Below are 17962 nucleotides of genomic sequence, written 5' to 3'. Positions count from 1 at the left end.
TTTAATATTTAATATTTAGAAAATGTAGAGGAGCACAGATGTGCATGATGTTTTACAGAACAAATACTGATTACCTGCCAAAAAGAGCTAACAGGTAAATTATACCTGGCAACAAACATAAAATAATTCTATTTATGCATAATTTCTTTAGCAACATTGAAGAGCTATTGTAAAAATAATATTCAAAAAATGCAGTTACTAACAGCAGGAGAGATGATTAATACTAAGGGTTTTATTCTCTCACAACTTTCACACTGATTTTACTGTCTTCAGCTGAATTATTTCTGATTTACTTTTGTGTAAGTGTGATTAAAATCAGGTCATAAGAATTTTAACAATCCTTTTATTTTGGTCATTAGAGACCAGAAGAGAAAGTCAAATGTAGTATGTAAGATCATCAGGGCAGGGACTACATGTGGAGACAGCAACTAGAATATTGTGGGTGTTAACATAATACTATTTCCATGGTATCTGATGGATCATATCTAGAATAATGATATATGTCTGCATAATTTGGACAATACAAATTATGGGGATACAAAAATTGATAACAATGAAGCACAAGAATATAATATGGGTAAAGATATTAAATGTAACCAAACTTTAAATTTTCTGTTTATTATTAGCATTGGTCTTAATCTTACTATAAAAAAAATATGGAGGTGACCTAATAGAAGTTTTCAAAGTCATGAAAGGGATTGATGCATAGAAAGAGAGGCATTATTTACAGTGAAGAGTTCAAACATTTTGGAAGAGGAAACGAGAAGTAAGTAGGGAACTCAAGCAGAACAAGTTCACACAGGGTGATCTTCACCCGTGTGTAGAGGGTCAGCACAATTTCTACATTAAATCACACTTAAGTCATACTTAAGCCCTATTTTGAAAGCTAATGTGATGCAAATGGCTTGTGCTGCTCCTCTTCTCTGGGGTAAAATTCATCTATGAAGAATAACACACATAGGCCTTGATCCTGAAAAATGCTGAACATCCCTGCAATTTGCTCACTGCCCTCATCTCCCAATGAAGCCAGCAGGAATTGAGGGTGGTCCACACCTCACAGGAGGACTCAATACCTTGTGCAGTTGACTTTGTATAGAACAAACATTAATGTGCTGAGGGAAATGATGTTGATCACAGGCTAAGAGGCGGTAGGAGTCCCTCTGAAAAAGAGGCACCATATCCCTGCTGAGTTACCAGGGAAGGTGGGTCAGTGAGGGAAAAACTAACAAACAGTTCGGAAACAGGTTTCCTTTCACTTAAATAAAGAACTCATGGAAGTGGTGACTAATCAGTAGGACATCATTATGAAAAAAGGACTCACAACATTTACTTCTGAGTTTCACATGAGAAAATTGAATCCAAAAATACCTCCACATCCTTGGTTGTTTGGGAAGAAATATCATGATCACCAAAATAATGAAAAGGTCAAATACAGATTGTAATGTATTAGGGAAGTCTCTGCCAATTTTTAACATCATTGTTACATCCATTTTAATTAGCATTCATTTTTTAAGAAATCCTGTGACATTCACAGTCCGACTAAGCATGATGAAAGGGCCAAGCTAGCTTCAGCTAAATTAGCGGATGGAGCAAAATCGATCTGGGTACAGTTAGATGTAGAAAGTGACACCTTCACCTTAAAGTACCCAAAACAGGTTTCAAGGAAAGGAAACAGATGATAAAACCCCTGTTACACTCCATTGGCACCTGACTTTGGCCAGACTATAATTTCTTCCAGAAAAAAGAAAACAATAAATAAGATGAAGATCAAAGTCATGACTTTGGTGCCCTATTTGAGATAAAAACATTGTCCCATAACCCCATAATGCCATCTGCGGGCAGGAAGCGAAAAAAAAATTGCCTCCAGCTCAGATTCTTAAGCTACCTAAAGTACCAGTGATAAACCTGGCAAACAAGTCAACTTTCACGTACACTGAATCAAGACTGCTTTGGACATAGTAAGCAAGTGATGAGTGGATATAAAGAAAGGCATGACTATGTCAAATCAGAATGAAAGTCATATGTCTCCCTCCTTTGAGATAATAGCTATTTACCCCTCACCTACTGGTGTTCTGGGGACTTTTTGCCATAATTTAATGTGTCAGGGGAATAAGACAGCAGGTTTGAAGATGGGTTCAAAGATTCCATGATATATTGTCTATGTGTCAAAACAGCAAAGAGCAAACTTCAGAAGAGTGTGAGAGAGATTTCAGAGAGGCTAATAACCTCAGAGCTAGTATGGACTTATCTAACTTCTTAGGTCGGCAAAATTGGACTGAAGAGCTCAAAAGAACACACTTAGCACAATAGATTTCCAATTCTTTTTGCTTTTGATTGGGACAGAACAGTGTCTTATGAATTATCACCACTTCTACTTCAGGTCCCAGGTGGGACCTGGAGAGGCAAAGAATATAAAAATGAAAAACAATAGGGAAGAGAGTTAAATTAGCATCTTAAAAGGTTTAGTTCAAGTTCTGGGAAAAGGACTGGACCTACTTCTATATCCAAACTTGCTCATCCATTCCTACTTAATCACAAGAGAAACAAGTTGAGAAACAACCTAACACACCCACTGGTTCATATTCACCACTAGCCATCACCTCCAGCCCCCAACTAAAACCTCTCCAACGCATCATCAGGGATCTACAACCTCTCCTGAAGGACGACCCATCACTCTCACAGATGTTGGGAGACAGGCCAGTCCTTGCCTACAGACAGCCCCCCAACCTGAAGCAAATACTCGCCAGCAACCACACACCACACAACAGAACCACTAACCCAGGAACCTATCCTTGCAACAAAGCCCGTTGCCATCTGTGTCCACATATCTATTCAGAGGACACCATCATAGGGCCTAATCACATCAGCCACATCATCAGAGGCTCGTTCACCTGCACATCTACCAATATGATATATGCCATCATGTGCCAGCAATGCCCCTCTGCCATGTACATTGGTCAAACTGGATAGTCTCTACGTAAAAGAATAAATGGACACAAATCAGACATCAAGAATTATAACATTCAAAAACCAGTTGGAGAACACTTCAATGTCTCTGGTCACTCGATTACAGACCTAAAAATTGCAATATTACAACAAAAAAACTTCAAAAACAGACTTCAACGAGAGACTGCTGAATTGGAATTAATTTGCAAACTGTATACAATTAACTTAGGCTTGAATAGAGACTGGGAGTGGATGGGTCATTACACAAAGTAAAACTATTTCCCCATGTTTATCTCCCACCCCTCCACCCCCCACTGTTCCTCAGACGTTCTTGTCAACTGCTGGAAATGGCCCATCTTGATTATCACTACAAAAGGTTTCCCCCCACCCCCTCCCTGCTCTCCTGCTGGTAATAGCTCACCTTAAGTGATCACTCTTGTTACAGTGTGTATGGTAACACCCATTGTTTCATGTTCTCTATGTATATAAATCTCCCCACTGTATTTTCCACTGAATGCATCCGATGAAGTGAGCTGTAGCTCACGAAAGCTTATGCTCAAATAAATGTGTTAGTCTCTAAGGAGCCACAAGTCCTCCTTTTTCTTTTTGTGAATACAGACTAACATGGCTGCTACTCTGAAACCTGTCAAAACAATTTGTTTCCGCGCTTTCCCATTACAATTTTTGATGACATTGATATTTCTTTGAAACATGTTGATTCAATTGAACTGCATTTTTCAACAGAAAACTGTTCCATCTAACATTTATTGTGTTAATAATGGATATTTTGGTTTGCGAGCAGTTACAAAAAAAATAAACAAATACTTCTGGGTCAACCCAAAAATGAATATATTTAGAATTTTGAGGGAAACAAAAAGTTTAAAAAAAATGGGTTGAACCAAAAGTTTTGTTTGCCCCAAAACAAAATATCTTCTTTCAAGTTTAAGCTTTTTATTCCTTTTTTTAAAAAAATAATATTAAAGTTAATCTCAAAATGAAAAGTAATTTTAAATGGAAACATTTCATTTAGAAAATATAAAAACTAAACATTTTGACTTTTTCCATTTTTTTGGAAAACAAGTCACCAAAATCTATATATTTCAGTTGACCTACTTTACATTTTTCCCTGAAAAAAAAATCAGTCAAAAATTTCACACAGCTTTACCCATGAGCAAACATAGAGCATTCCCGGCAAAGCTTTTTATAAGAATAACTCCTGAGAGCTGGGATTGCTCAAGCTCAGATATGTTCTTTGCAAAGACTTTAACCAAGAAGTTTAACATTGGAGAAAAAATTCTTCTACAAAAAGTGCTTTTGTGCTTTCTTAGGCCCTGTCTACACCGGCAAGTTTCTGCACAGTAAAGCAGCTTTCTGCACTGTAACTTCCAAGGTGTACACACTGCCAAGCCACTTAGTGCGCAGAAACTGTGCAGGTGTAGTGCTTTAAAAAACCCACCCCAACGTGAGGCGTACAATTTCTGCGCTGGGGCTACAGCACTGCGGTGCCAGGGTAGACACTGTGGTCGATGACAGAGCTGCGATTGGCCACCGGGAGGTGTCCCACAATGCCTGTTCTCACTTCTCTGGTCATCGGTTTGAACTCTACTGCCCTGCCCTCAGGTGACCAGCTGGCATCCCCACCCCGTAAATTCCTTTGGAAATTTGAAAGTCCCCTTCCTGTTTACTCAGTGATGCGTGCAGTGGTCTCAGCATATCTTTCCAGGTGACCATGCCTGCTCCCACACCAGGTGGTCCCCCACTTGGAGCAATACCGAGCTGCTGGACCTCATCAGCATTTGGGGAGATGAGGCTGTTTAGTCCCAGCTGTGCTCCAGCCATAGGAATTATGATACCTACGGACAGATTTCACAGTGCATGACAGAAAGGGGCCATGACTGGGACACATTGCAATGTATGGTCAAAGTGAAGGAGCTGCGGAACACCTACCACAAGGCACGGGAGACAAACCGCTACTCCGGTGCTGCAACCATGAGCTGCCAGTTTTACAATGAGCTGGACATGATATTTGGCAGCAACCCCTCCTCCACTGCGAAGGCCCCTGTGGATACTTTGTTGGGTCGCATGCCAGTCAACAGTGGACCAAGCCAGGAGGAGGAAATCTTGGATGAGGATATGGAGAGGGAGGGGGACCCAGAGGCAGATGATGACTTGGAGGCCAGAGATGCATGCAGCCAGGAGCTCTTCTCTACCCCGGAGGAGGCTAGCCAGTGACAGTTGTCAGAGATTGGCAAAGCGCAAATAGGAGAGGAGGCCCCTGGCAAGTGGATCTGATTTTGGGAATTGCTGAAGTGAGTTGTTGGGGTCAAGAAGGCAAGAGGGTTGCAGAAAGCAGGCTTGTCTCCTACCACATGCCTAGTCTGAGCAGAGGAACAGGCTGTTGATTGACTCCCTCACTTCACGGGAATCTCCCTCAGAGATGTCCAGGAAACTCTTGTGGAGGTACTGGGCTAGTGTGACCAGATGTCCTGATTGTATAGGGCCAGTCCCGATTTTTGGGTCTTTTTCTTACCTAGGCTCCTATTACCCTCCACCCCCGTCCCGATTTTTCACACTTGCTGTCTGATCACTCTATACTGGGCAATCCACTGCCGCAGGTTCTTCAGCAGAGCTGCTTTGTTTCTTGCCCCATTAAAGGTAACTTTTCCATGCCACTGTGCCATCACGGGGGGGATGGGGAGACACACCATTGCTGCACACAGGCGAGCAGCATAGGGGTCGGGGGGAAGCCGCAGGCTTGAAGAAGACCCTCTCTTGATTTCCTGTTCACCCTCAGCAGCGAGATCTCTTCCATAATGATCACATCCTGTGGAAAGTGTGGGGACAGGAATGATTAATCACCCCCCCCATCCCTACAGTGCTGGCTCTCCTTGAGAGCCATGTGCCCAGTTCACAGCAGGGTCCAGGAAAAGTGATTTATCCTGCCACTGTGGGTACTCACCATTTTGGGGGTCTTGTGGCTCACGTGTGCTTGCCTGGGGTCAGCCAGTTAGCGTCAGGTGTGTGAGTACTGGCTGTGTTTTAAAGCACTGAATCAGTGTTATCTGTGTTGCAAACAATACTGCTTCTGTAAAACGTTGTGTTTAAACTTCACAGAGATGACCTTGGGAGCCCAGCCTTGCTCTTTTTATTGGCGGCTAAACAGCTGCAGAGAATTAGAAAGCAGCCAAGAAGAACTAAAGAGGACTTTCTGTGTGAGGTTATGATGCACTCTGCAGCCAAGAAACAGGAATTCAAGGAGTGGTGGGACAGCGAGAAGAGGGACCAAAAGGAGAACACAGCATGCCAGAATGAAGCCATGGAGCGGCTCTTAAAAGTTATGGAGTGCCAAGCAGACATGCTCCAGACGATACTAGTTCTTCAACTGAGCAGCTCCGCACCCACTCCCCTGCAGCTGTTGTTGCAAAACTCTTTCCCGTGGGCCCCCCAGACACCACCAACACACTCTTATCAACCTCCTGGCTCCAGTCTCTATCCGCAGCATTCCACTCCTCCCGTCTCACAGTCCAGCACTATGGACTCCCACTACCCACTGCACTCAACACCCATGACTCTGAAGTTTAGCCCTGCTGAAGTACAGTACCCGCTGCATTGTACTCCAAAGAAGAAGGTTGGATATGATCCCTGGACATACACAAATCTTTAGCTGTCCCCTCCTCCTCCTGGGACCTTCCCTTCCGTCATCTCCCTCCCCGCTGATGTATTGTTTTCATTTGTCTCTGTCCTCTGGTTGTTGTCTTTTAATAAAAGAATTGTCTTGGTTTGAAAGCAATATTTATTCTATTAATTGAAAGCAAAAAGAGCACTGCAAAGCAACATACAATTGTATTAATCTCCCTTATTGTATCATGTGCACCAGTCACCTCCTAGCATTACAAGCACTGCAATCCAAAGCATAGCAACAAATATTAGTGGCTTTCAGCTTCAAATTGCTGCCTCAAGGCCTCCCTGATCCTTATGACCCAGTGCTGTGCCCCTCTAATAGCCCTGGTCTCTGGCTGTTCAAACTCAGCCTCCAGGAGATGAGTCTCTGTGGTCCACCTCTGAGTGAAGCTTTCACCCTTCCCTTCACAAATATTATGGAGCGTACAGCATATGGCTATAAGCATGGGAATACTGTCATCAGCCAGGTCCAGGTTCCCATAGAGGCAGTGCCAGTGGGCTTTTAAACAGCCAAGAGCACACTCAACAGTCATTCTGCACTTGCTCAGCCTGTTGTTGAACCGCTCCTTGCTGCTGTCAAGTTGCCCCATGTATGGCTTCATAAGCCACAGCATTAAGGGGTAGGCAGGGTCTCCCAGGATCACAATGGGCATTTTGACTTCCCCTACAGTGATCTTCTGGACCATGAAGAAAGTCCCTGCTTGCAGCTTCTTGAACAGGCCAGTGTTCCGAAAGATGCATGTGTCATGCACCTTTCCAGACCATCCTGGTTAATATCTGTCAAACACCCATGGTGATCCACAAGCGCCTGGAGAGCCATTGAGAAATACCCCTGGCAATTAATGTTGCACAGAGTCACAGTCTTTTGAAGCAGGATGTGATTAATGGCCCTGCACACTTCCATCAACATGAGTCCAACGGTTGACTTTCCCACTCCAAACTGGTTAGCGACCGACCGGTAGCAGTATGGAGTAGCCAGCTTCCACTGTGCGATTGCCACGTGCTTCTCCAGTGACAGGCAGCTCTCATTCTCGTGTTCTTGCGCCGCAGGGTTGCGGAAAGCTCATCACACAGTCCCATGAATGTGGCTTTCCTTATCCAAAAGTTCTGCAGCCATGACTCATCATCCCAGACGTGCATGACGATGTGATCCCACCACTCAGTGCTTGTTTCCCGAGTCCAAAAGCAGCATTCCACTGTGGTCAGCACCTCCATGAAAGCTACAAGCAATCTTGTGTCGTAGCTACTACGCGTGGTGAGATCAATGTCTCACTCCTCTTGCCTTTGTAGTTTAAGGAATAACTCCACTGCCACTCATGAAGTATTAGTGAGAGTGAGCAGTGTACTGGTCAACAGTGCGGGATCCTTTCCTGCAGCCCAAAGAGGCAGGGCGCGTAGTACACAAACTGTTGAAAGATGGCGCCAAATGCAGACAGAATCACAGGGATTTCTGAGATGCAAAGCAATGCATCACTGGTCATTGGAATAGGACCCAGGATGCCCCACGAACCCCCTCCACCTTCCCACAAGTCTTAGCGGCAGAAGAGGAAGAGATGCTCTGTGGGATAGCTGCCCAGAGTGCACCGCTCCAAATACCGCTGCAAGTGCTGCAAGTGTGAACACGCTATTGTGCAGGCAGTTGACAGTGTGAGCACACAACAGGGGTTTCCCATCGGCACTCTCTGAGTGTCACTGTAACTGCCGGTGTTGTAACTCTGCCAGTGTAGACGTGCCCTTAAAGGTGACAGGGCATTTTTTGCAGCAACTAAAAGTGCTTTTAGGATGGCTGTCTTGCAACATTTAAATGGCTCTATGCTGTTCTGAAGAAGGTGCAAATAGGTCAAATCAGGCAAAGACAAACAATCTCTTGATGCTTTGATCTAACAATTAATTGTAAGAAAATGGAGCTGAATTTAATTAGATAGCGAGTAAGGCAGGTCAGTCACTGGTAGGTACTGTAAGGGAAGAATAACCAAAGGAGGATTTGTTTAACAGAAAACATTTCCTGGATTAAAAAAAAAAAAAAAGGTGTGTGTGGGTGGGGGGAATGACAAAGCATAACAGATTTTTCTCTTTAAGTGGGTTAAAAGAAGAATTTAAGATCTAAAAAAGAGTAGGTAGCTGTAATTTCAGACAACAGCTGTCAGAGCCCTGTGTATCTTTTATAAGAGCAGGAAATATGGGACTTAGAATGTGGTGCACTTGGAAATGGATAATCTCCTATCTCCGTCTCCAGCGCATGGCCATGGCAGGGCAAGCCTACTTAGACTCACAGACACTTCATTCTTTTGATTATCTCTGTTGCGGAACTTATTGAAAAGCCATTCACTCCCTTCCCTCCACTTCCATGACATTCGTATAATGTTGCTACGGTGGTTCACAATTAGAGAAAAAATGCAAAGCAGACAGGGCTATCTGAAGGGGCTCCTGGGTGGGCTGACAGTAGGAAACTTCAGTAATGAGGGTTCAAATACCCAGGGGGAGCTGTTAAATGTGTGGCCTGCTGCAAACTAGCTTCCCCAATGGTTGTCTGGAGGCAGGAACAGTTGCACTCCAGGAATTCAGTGCATAAAAATGTATGTACTCAAGTCTTCATGTGTGAGGCCAAAAGACTGTAGCAAAACCCATGGGGCAGCTATGATATTTGGAGAAAACCAAGGATAGAGGTTATCTGAAACTTGGGGAATAGACTGTAATGACACACAGTAAAGATTCAGTAATTAATCCAGATTTGCAATGAACATGCTTGTCTGGGAATGAATATGTTGCCTACCTTTATGTATAGCCTGCTTCTTTAACAGATCTGAGCTTCCTGTTACAAAAGATCCTCTAAGTAATCAATCTCATGCAATATGAACTATCTTCTAGAGCTCTAATGTTTCATTAGAATTATTGGCAGCTGTAAAAAACATATCCAATTTTACAATTACATATTTTTTTCTGGCTTGCTACATTTCCATGTGTAGTGAAACTGCAATCATTGCCACACAATGGAATTGTTAACATGCAGTAAAGATGGAAAAAAACAAAGAAACCATAAGCTCAAGAGAAACAAATATATGCTCTGAAAAAGGCATAAGGTGAAAAAAAAATGCTAGTCAATGATAGATTCAAAGGAGAGCTCCAGATCACGAGCGAACTGCTCAGCAGTGGTGATGTAGTAAAACAAGCCGTAGAGAATTTAATGAAGCACTCTAGCATCCACAGCTAATGCCACATAGACATGAATGCTAAAAATCACAATCAATAGCTCAGAAAATGTAGCCCCCAGTGATTCTAAAGCATCAAAAACTCCCAAATGCACTCATATAATGCAACTTCCTTTATTTTATTGTCTCAAAAAAATTCTGTGGGGAGCAATTCTGCCTTTGTTTCATGCACCAGGTATAAATTATAAACCCAGGGAAAATCTAAATTACAGCATAAAGTAAAAATCTAGAATAAAGAAAATCAAGTGAGTTGGTGACCTGCGCTGCAAGATCCAAGTTTAGTTCCTAGTTTACTCAGTCACTCCATGGTACAGGAGGTTTGGGTGTGGTGTGGAAGTTCCAGACCCAAACCTGGGAGGAAATGCCTTGTCATTGTTATATATTGCTAAGCAGTGATCCATCCTTCCTCAGCTGACTAAGAAAATCAGTGATAATTTCTCCTGTCCTCCAGCACAACTAGAAGTTGCTATAATAGCTCCCACCCAGAAAAATCCCCCTGTAATATGAGAATTGTTATTCCTGTGCTAAAGAGATTGAAAATGCAAATAAAGCATGTAAACAGTTTTGTCCTGGTAGCACAGGAAGACAAAATTCTCAATGATAAGAAAAAAACAAAATTGGAGTCATCCGAATGTTCAGAGTTTCAGTGGGTTCAAGGGGTAGCACGACTTTAAATTACCCCCGATTTAGGAGTTTTATAAACAAGTTTTTGATAATCTTAAATTCAATTAAAAAGTATGGCTGCAGGAGTACTTCCTCCATGGGCCTGATTCTGATCTCAACTACACTGGTGTAAAACCAGAATTACTCCAGAGAAGTAAAATGTCCAAATGTACACTGTTGCATTTAAGGTCATAATCTGACCCGCTGAGTTCAGTGTGTGTGTATGCACGTGCGAATCCAACAGGGATAAGAGGTTGCTCTCACTGGCAGTTACAATATTTGTTCAAAATACTTGCAGCTTTAGCTCTTACACAAACCTTTTTCCCCCTCTTTGGAATGCTTGGCACATTCATTTTAAGAACCGTACACTGAGACAGCTGCTGTCGGCAGAGAAAATTTCCATCTAGCTCTTTCATATTCAAGCTGGGATGTACAAAATGTTGCAAGATAATTTTCTCATCTCCAGTCTGTCTGGCAATGGTTTTCCTCTTATAAAAAGCCTTGGAAAGCCGGTCTCCAAGCTGTGCAGTGGCTATAGCAATGGATAGGAGTTCCCTGTTCCATTTTGGGCTTATAATCAGCCAAATCTTCACAAAATGGAGGTCAGGTTTGAAAAGCAATTTTCTTAAAATTATTTGATTCATTTAGTGTAACAGAAAAAACAAAGACCTCCTCCTCCACATACACACATTTCTGTTAAATTAATTTCCTTATTTTCACTAACCTATGGTGGAATTTTCAAAGGCAGCTAAGGGTCTGAGATGCCCTACTTCCACTGAAAGACCATTGGTATTGGGCCGCTACTTGCCTCAGGCACTTTTGAAAATTCCACTCGTAGTTTTCAGAAGCCTGTATGGTGCTGGAGGCAAATACATTGAGACTCATCCTCCTGCCAAACACATGGTAAACTCTTACTGTGCTCTGTTGTTTCTTGATGTTTCCTTGGAATTTGTAACATTTGACCATCTTGGGGGGGTCCTATTTACGCAGGATAAGGCATTAACATCTTACAGAGAGCAGTTCAGTCTATTATTTATTTGCATAATACCTGTGGCAATACAGATCTGTTAAAATGAACCAGGGGTATGTGTTATGCTAGCAATCACTGCAGGGGTGAGGTAGATAAGTTTTTAATGGCTGCCACTGTAGACATAAATATAAAATCTATTTGTTATTTCAAACATAGATGGAATTAAGGAGTCAATGCTTACAACATGGGAAACCAAAGAAAGAAATCCCACAAATTGCTCTTTATTTTAATGCACTACTTCCTTCTGCATTCAGCTAATACTGAAGAGCATTCCATCTCAGGGCCATAGATCCTACTTTCTATGGGTTAACTTTCAGACTACATTTCCCAGGAGGCACTGAATTTGAGCTTCATCTAACTGAATACAAATTGTCTACTTAAACCAAACCTCTCCAGGGTATAGTTCCCTTAAGAGCAAAGAAGCTTCTACTGAAAGAATCCTCCAAGGAGAGGAAACTTCTCAAAGACGGGAAGTAAACTTAGAGATTCAAACAACACATACTATAAATGCTCATTCCAAAACTAAAACAAAACAAAAGATCTGTCTAAAAGAAAAGAGAAAGGAGACATTTTCACATAAGAAATTATGTTCAAACAATAAAGCTCCCTCAATTCTACCCTAATGCTCAAGGAAGTGGTTCTCCACCATGGCCAGGGCTCTGTTTCACATTTGTTCACATACTTTTTTAGTTGGGTACCGACTTCTTAAGAATGGATTTTATGATACCATCTTTGTTAGATAATTTCCACTGACACATGAACCAGCATCAGATCAAATTTTACTTTTAAGCATGGGTTTCCCTCAGTGAAAGACCTACACTCTTGAAGAAAATCCTCACAGTAAGAGTAAAGGAGGAAAACAAAGAATTCATTACTTTATCAATACAGAATATGAGAGACTTTGGTCGCATCATCCCTTTGCAATCAAAGGCTATGTCTACACTAGCATACATGTGTCAATGCCTTAACCCCACTGTTGTCCACTTCTAAACCCCAGAAGCTCATATAAAGGGAAAGTAAGTCAGCACATCTGAGGGGTGTGGGTAAGTACCTGCCTCAGTCTGTGGCACAGTCCTGAAGCCGTGCCAGTATGCAGCATAGACAGGGATAGAGGGTGTGTATTACGTCTTAAGTTTCAGTAGTAATCCACCCCAGTCCCACAATGCACTGAACCCTTTTCTTCCTGATCGTTATCCAGTCTGTACAGGTCCCTGTCCCCCCATTTTCATTGGTAGTAGTGAGCTGTGCTGACTGCAACAGAAAAGCTTTCCACTACATTCTTTTGATCAGTACAGGTGACCGTGAATCCTGGTCTGAAAAACGTTGCCTGGCCTGCTGGCCATACCTGGGTGCTAATCACTGTGTGGTCAGAGTACAGTGTCCTCCATGACTTCACCTGGAATGACAAGAACATTTACCTCTACCAGGAAATTTTATCTAGGCTGGAGCAGGTGGGCATTACATGGACTCGAGCCCAGTGCCTGGAATTCATCAAGGACTTGAGGCTTCTGTACAGGAGGGCAGAAGATTCCAACAGTGATTATGGGAGGGCTTGCCACCCATGCCCCTTCTATGATGAGCTGGACTAGGTGCTGTCCAAGACTTCTGGTGCAGACACTAAAGTGGCTCATGACCTCCTCCTCAACCCTACCGGCCTCATTGTCCAATGGGATGCTGATGAGGGCCAGAGAAAGGCTGCAGGAGAGGCCAGGGCTGCAGTAGCGACAGTGGAGGATTCTCTGGAAGACCCAGAAGTCAAAAAGCATGTGATGCTGCACCTATACAGAGGAGCCAGTTGTGGAAGCCCCACGTGATGAACCAAGGAAGACCCTGAGCCAGAATCCAAGACTGGTAAGTTACAATGGACCCCCACATAACCCCTCCCCCCAGTATCCCCTCTTCCTTTGGTGTATATTCCTGACTTTAGGCTCAGCTCCTGCTTAAATGGTCCCCGAGCAAGACATGGCTATAAATAAACGATTTTATTGAGTTCTGATGAACCGCTACTATACAGTTGGCAGAAGCTATAAAATAGATCATTTTTCTTTAACAATTGTGCCTTTGTTACCACACAGGCAGCTATGGTCCTGGGGCCATAAGGACTGCAGGAAGAAGGGGGTGAGTTTAGAAAGGGCCTGGGTGGAGATATATCAATACTAGAAAACTTAGGCCAGGTCTACACTACAGACCTATATCGGTATAACTACATTGCTCAGGGTGTGAAAAATCAAACTCGCCCTCTGTTTAGACAGTGCTATGTTGACAGGAGAGCTTCTACCATCAACATAGCTACTACTTCTCAGGGAGGTGTATTAACTATGCTGATGGGAGAGGCGATCCCATTGGCGTAAGAGTGTCTTCACTTACACACTATAGCAATGCAGCTACTCCAATGCAGCGTTTTCAGTGTAGACCTGCCCTTATTGGTTTTGTCTAAAGCAGTGGTTCTCAAACTTTAGTAACTTGAAGACCCTCATTTTGATTTCAAATTTTTTTCCGTGGACCCCAAGCGCCCTGCTCAGCTCCAGGCTCTGCCCCCATTCCACCCATTCCCCCAGGGGTTTCAGCTACCAAGAGGGTAACCATTCCACTAGGGTGGCAGGAGTAGCCCCCCAGAGACAGCAGAGGCAAACAAAAAAGGACATACTCATTGACATGGACAGGATGAACCTGGATCAGGTTCAATTTCTCAAGGCATGGGAGGATCGGGCTATTGAACAGGAAGAGACACTGATGAACCGGGTAGAAAGCATGCCATAGGGAATGGGAGCATTCTCTAATAGAGAGGCTGATAGAATTAGTTCCCAGATTATTTCAGGTCCTCCTGCTGCTGTGGGCATTGCACCTCTCTGTGAACTGCCACCTCCATTTCCTGCTCCTCTGACTGCCACCCAGGGTGCTGCTGAGGTGGAAAACCAAACCCCCCTATGTAGGAACCTGTAAGGCTTCCGGGACCACGCACCACACCAGCACCTGCCTGAAACCCCTTGCAGTGGGTTGCCCCAAGCATCCAGGAGGGGAATGATGAGCATGCAGGAGATCCTGAAACTGACAAATAACAGGAGAATGGGTACACCCCCACCCCAAAGCAAATGCTGAGTGCTCCCGATAAGAGAGGTTTATGAACAGTGAAGGCAGAAGAACAAACCCAACCCTAAGGTGTTAACCAGTGGAGGTGTCCTGGTATAATTGTGAATTGTCACAGGAACAAAAGGCTAATATCCTTCAGCTACAGGGAAACAAGACACTTACAAAGTTATGAAATACCACAAGTGTGAGAGCTTGTCCCTCTCACCAACAGTAGGCGGTTCAATAAAAGATATTACATACCTTGTCACTCTAATATCCTGGGACCGACTGGCCTACAACACTGAATACAATGTTCCCTCATGTGCTTTTCCTGCAGCTGCTCAGGATGTGAAGGTGTCCCTTGGCATAGGCAAATGTCATCCTCTGCCTCCCTGCCATGCCAAGATGTGTGGGCATATGGCATCCCTGATTTCCCTTACCTACTGGGAATCAGGACCGGTTTGCACCTGGGCTGGATCGGGCTGCCTATACAGAGTTTGTAAGCCATTCTTGCTCCCCTTTATGCTCACGAGCCCCACGTGCATTATGGCATGTGTAGCACATGATGATTATACAAACGGTATTGGCTACACTTGCATCCAGATGGGTGCACTGGCCATGCTAATGAGATTTCAATCTACCAAATGTGCATTCCATCACCACTCTGCAGCTACTGAGTTTGTAACTCTATTCCCTTTTTTCCAGGGCCACTGATGTTGGACTTTGGTTTCATGAGACAGGTTAACAGGAGCAAGTATGTAAGCCTCTCCAAAACAACAATTGACACATATGTGCCATGGAGATGCATATCATTTCTGGAGAATAAAGTCCCTTATTCCCCTTTCAAGTATAATTCCAATCTCCGGAGCATGCTGGAGTCATGAACCTTTACAGTGGTTCCCATGTTGGTGTTCATGAATCTGCCTCTATGGTCCACTAAACCCTGTAGAACAAGAGATGAGTAACCTTTTCAGTTCACATACTTTTGGTGGTCAAAGTATTTCCACATGGGTGCCATTGATGGCCGCTGCATAATTCGGAAACCCCATCCTCTGCAATTCAGCTATTGCTTCTAGAACTTTTCTTACGGCAACCAGCCCTGTGCAGATCACAATATTAATTGCCTCACAGACCTGCACAACTGCAACCCTGACAGTGGACTTCCCAACTCCAAAATGGTTTGCCATGAGCTAGTAGTTGTCTTGTGTTGCCAGTTTCCACAGGACAATAGCTTTTATATACACCTTGTACATGGTAGGTTTCAGGGATGCTACTAGCAGACTTGGCTTCTGTATCAGATATGGACTGCCTACAGAGCTTCTCATAGAGATGTGTCTTCCATGAAACCCTTTAATGTTCTGCCAGGTATGGCTGAGATTATTTTAAACCCAGTGGCTAAAATGTATAACACATCTTAGCATTCCAGTGCAATAGCCACCAGCTTCTGCACTGGTATGGCTTTCCTGAATTAATATTCTGGCACTAGAAGTTTGGTGCTGGCTCCTCACACAGCTCCATGAAGGTCAGGTTCCTCATTTGGAAGTTCTGAAGCCCCTGGTGGTCATCCCAAGTTTCCAAAAGGATGTGATACCACCACCGTGTGCTGGTTCTGCTGCACCAGAAGAGATGGTCCACACAGGGGCATACTGTGGCAATACCAACGTTCACCATAGCTGTACCCTGGGAGCTGAATGAATTGCCATTCACCCTCAAGGGCAGCCACCTTTGACATGACATAAAGTTCTCTCCAAATTCCATTCAGCATTTCTCTGATTGCCTACTCCACCACATTTGTCTCTCAATAAGAAGCAAGAGCAGAACCCAATCATCATCCAGTTGTTCCATGTCTTCTATGCAGTTTGTCAGGAGGAAGACCTGAGCAGGAATTGCCATAAGAAAATGTGTGCAGATGGGGGGACAGCACCAAGAATACATAGCAAAGAGATTCCTAGACTGTCCCCCTGTGATGCGCAAAACCCTGAGGTCTTGCCTCTGAAACGGTAGCACAGCATAACAGAAGCATCAGTGTGGATGTGGATATATGCATGTACAAAGCACTATTCTTCTGTTCAGAAGAGCATATGGGGACACTCAGCATGGGTACAGAGAACATGCAAAAGCATATACACAGGCAAGCAACTGAGTATGTGCACCAGTGTAGACAAGGTGAGTTTGGAAAGCCAGAGCCCTTCCATTCATGTCGTAAATGGCTGATATTTAACACCTTTGAAAGTTAGTAAAGTAGTAGATGGACAACTTACTTAATTTTAAATAGGAGGGGCCATCATCTTACAGGGAACCAAAATGCTCCTGGGGTAAGGAGAAGAACTGGATTCTTTCCTGTACACCAATAGCTCTTATAACTTCAACCACTGTACAAAGTTATAGGTGTGCAGAGTGATTTCCCTTTGAGGGTGTTAGTCTTAATCTTCTCTCGTAAGGAAGTTCCCCTACAAATTGTGTCCCATGATGCTAATCATTTTTGCCACCCTTCCCTAAACTGTTAAGTGTGTTCATTCATGGTCAGGTGCTCACATGTCTATTATGAGATGTATTCTGCAATTTGCAATATTAAACTGCCTTCTTTGCATCCACAAATAGATATTGGAGCTCATTAATCTTCTTTTGCTGTTATTTCCAATTCAAATTACACTATAAACATTGAAATATGTTTATGGTCATTATTCAAATAGGGGTAGTTTTTATTTTGTGTTGTAAGTAAGCAGTGGAAAACTAAAAGTTCTGAATACATAAAATATAAGTTTTTATAATCCTGAAGAGACACATCTCACAGTGATAACATAATATTTAATTCACTTGCTGGGATGTAAAACAGATAAAACTTTAAATATAGAGTTTTGTGTCAAAGGATTGCAGCTGGCTTTATACTCTCTATTTGGGTACAACATAGATTTAAAAACCATTTTATTAATTTCCTTTTTTGGTTAGTAACACAAACCATCTGCTGTATCCACCAGACAGACTTTTTGCATACAAAGGGAATAGTTATTAAAATACACAGTAAACAATAAGGCATACAATCGCATTTGCAAAAGTGCTTCCCTTATTGTGCCTGTATTGAACATTCTAAAGAAGAACTGGTCAATTAAACAGCCCTCATTAGCTGACTTGGAACCACTCTAGATATAAATTCTAGGGTTTAGTCAAGGAATTCAGCACCTCTTATCTGTTTTCCAATTCATTCCATTCCCAGTGTTGGTTTCTAATGACCTTATTTAAAGAAAAGAAAGTCACACTGTAAATAAAGTGCTCGGTGTTGAACCTGCCCCTGATGTGCATGAGAACGGTTCAGAGTGGTATCCAGGGTGAAGGAACTGTGCCCTGTGTTAAGTGATGGATTGTC

Source organism: Lepidochelys olivacea (genome assembly GCF_965140295.1).
Source record: "Lepidochelys olivacea isolate rLepOli2 genome assembly, chromosome: 6".
In the NCBI taxonomy this organism is placed as follows: domain Eukaryota; kingdom Metazoa; phylum Chordata; order Testudines; family Cheloniidae; genus Lepidochelys; species Lepidochelys olivacea.
The sequence above is the reverse complement of the archived record's forward strand: the minus strand, read 5'-3'. Positions refer to the sequence as shown.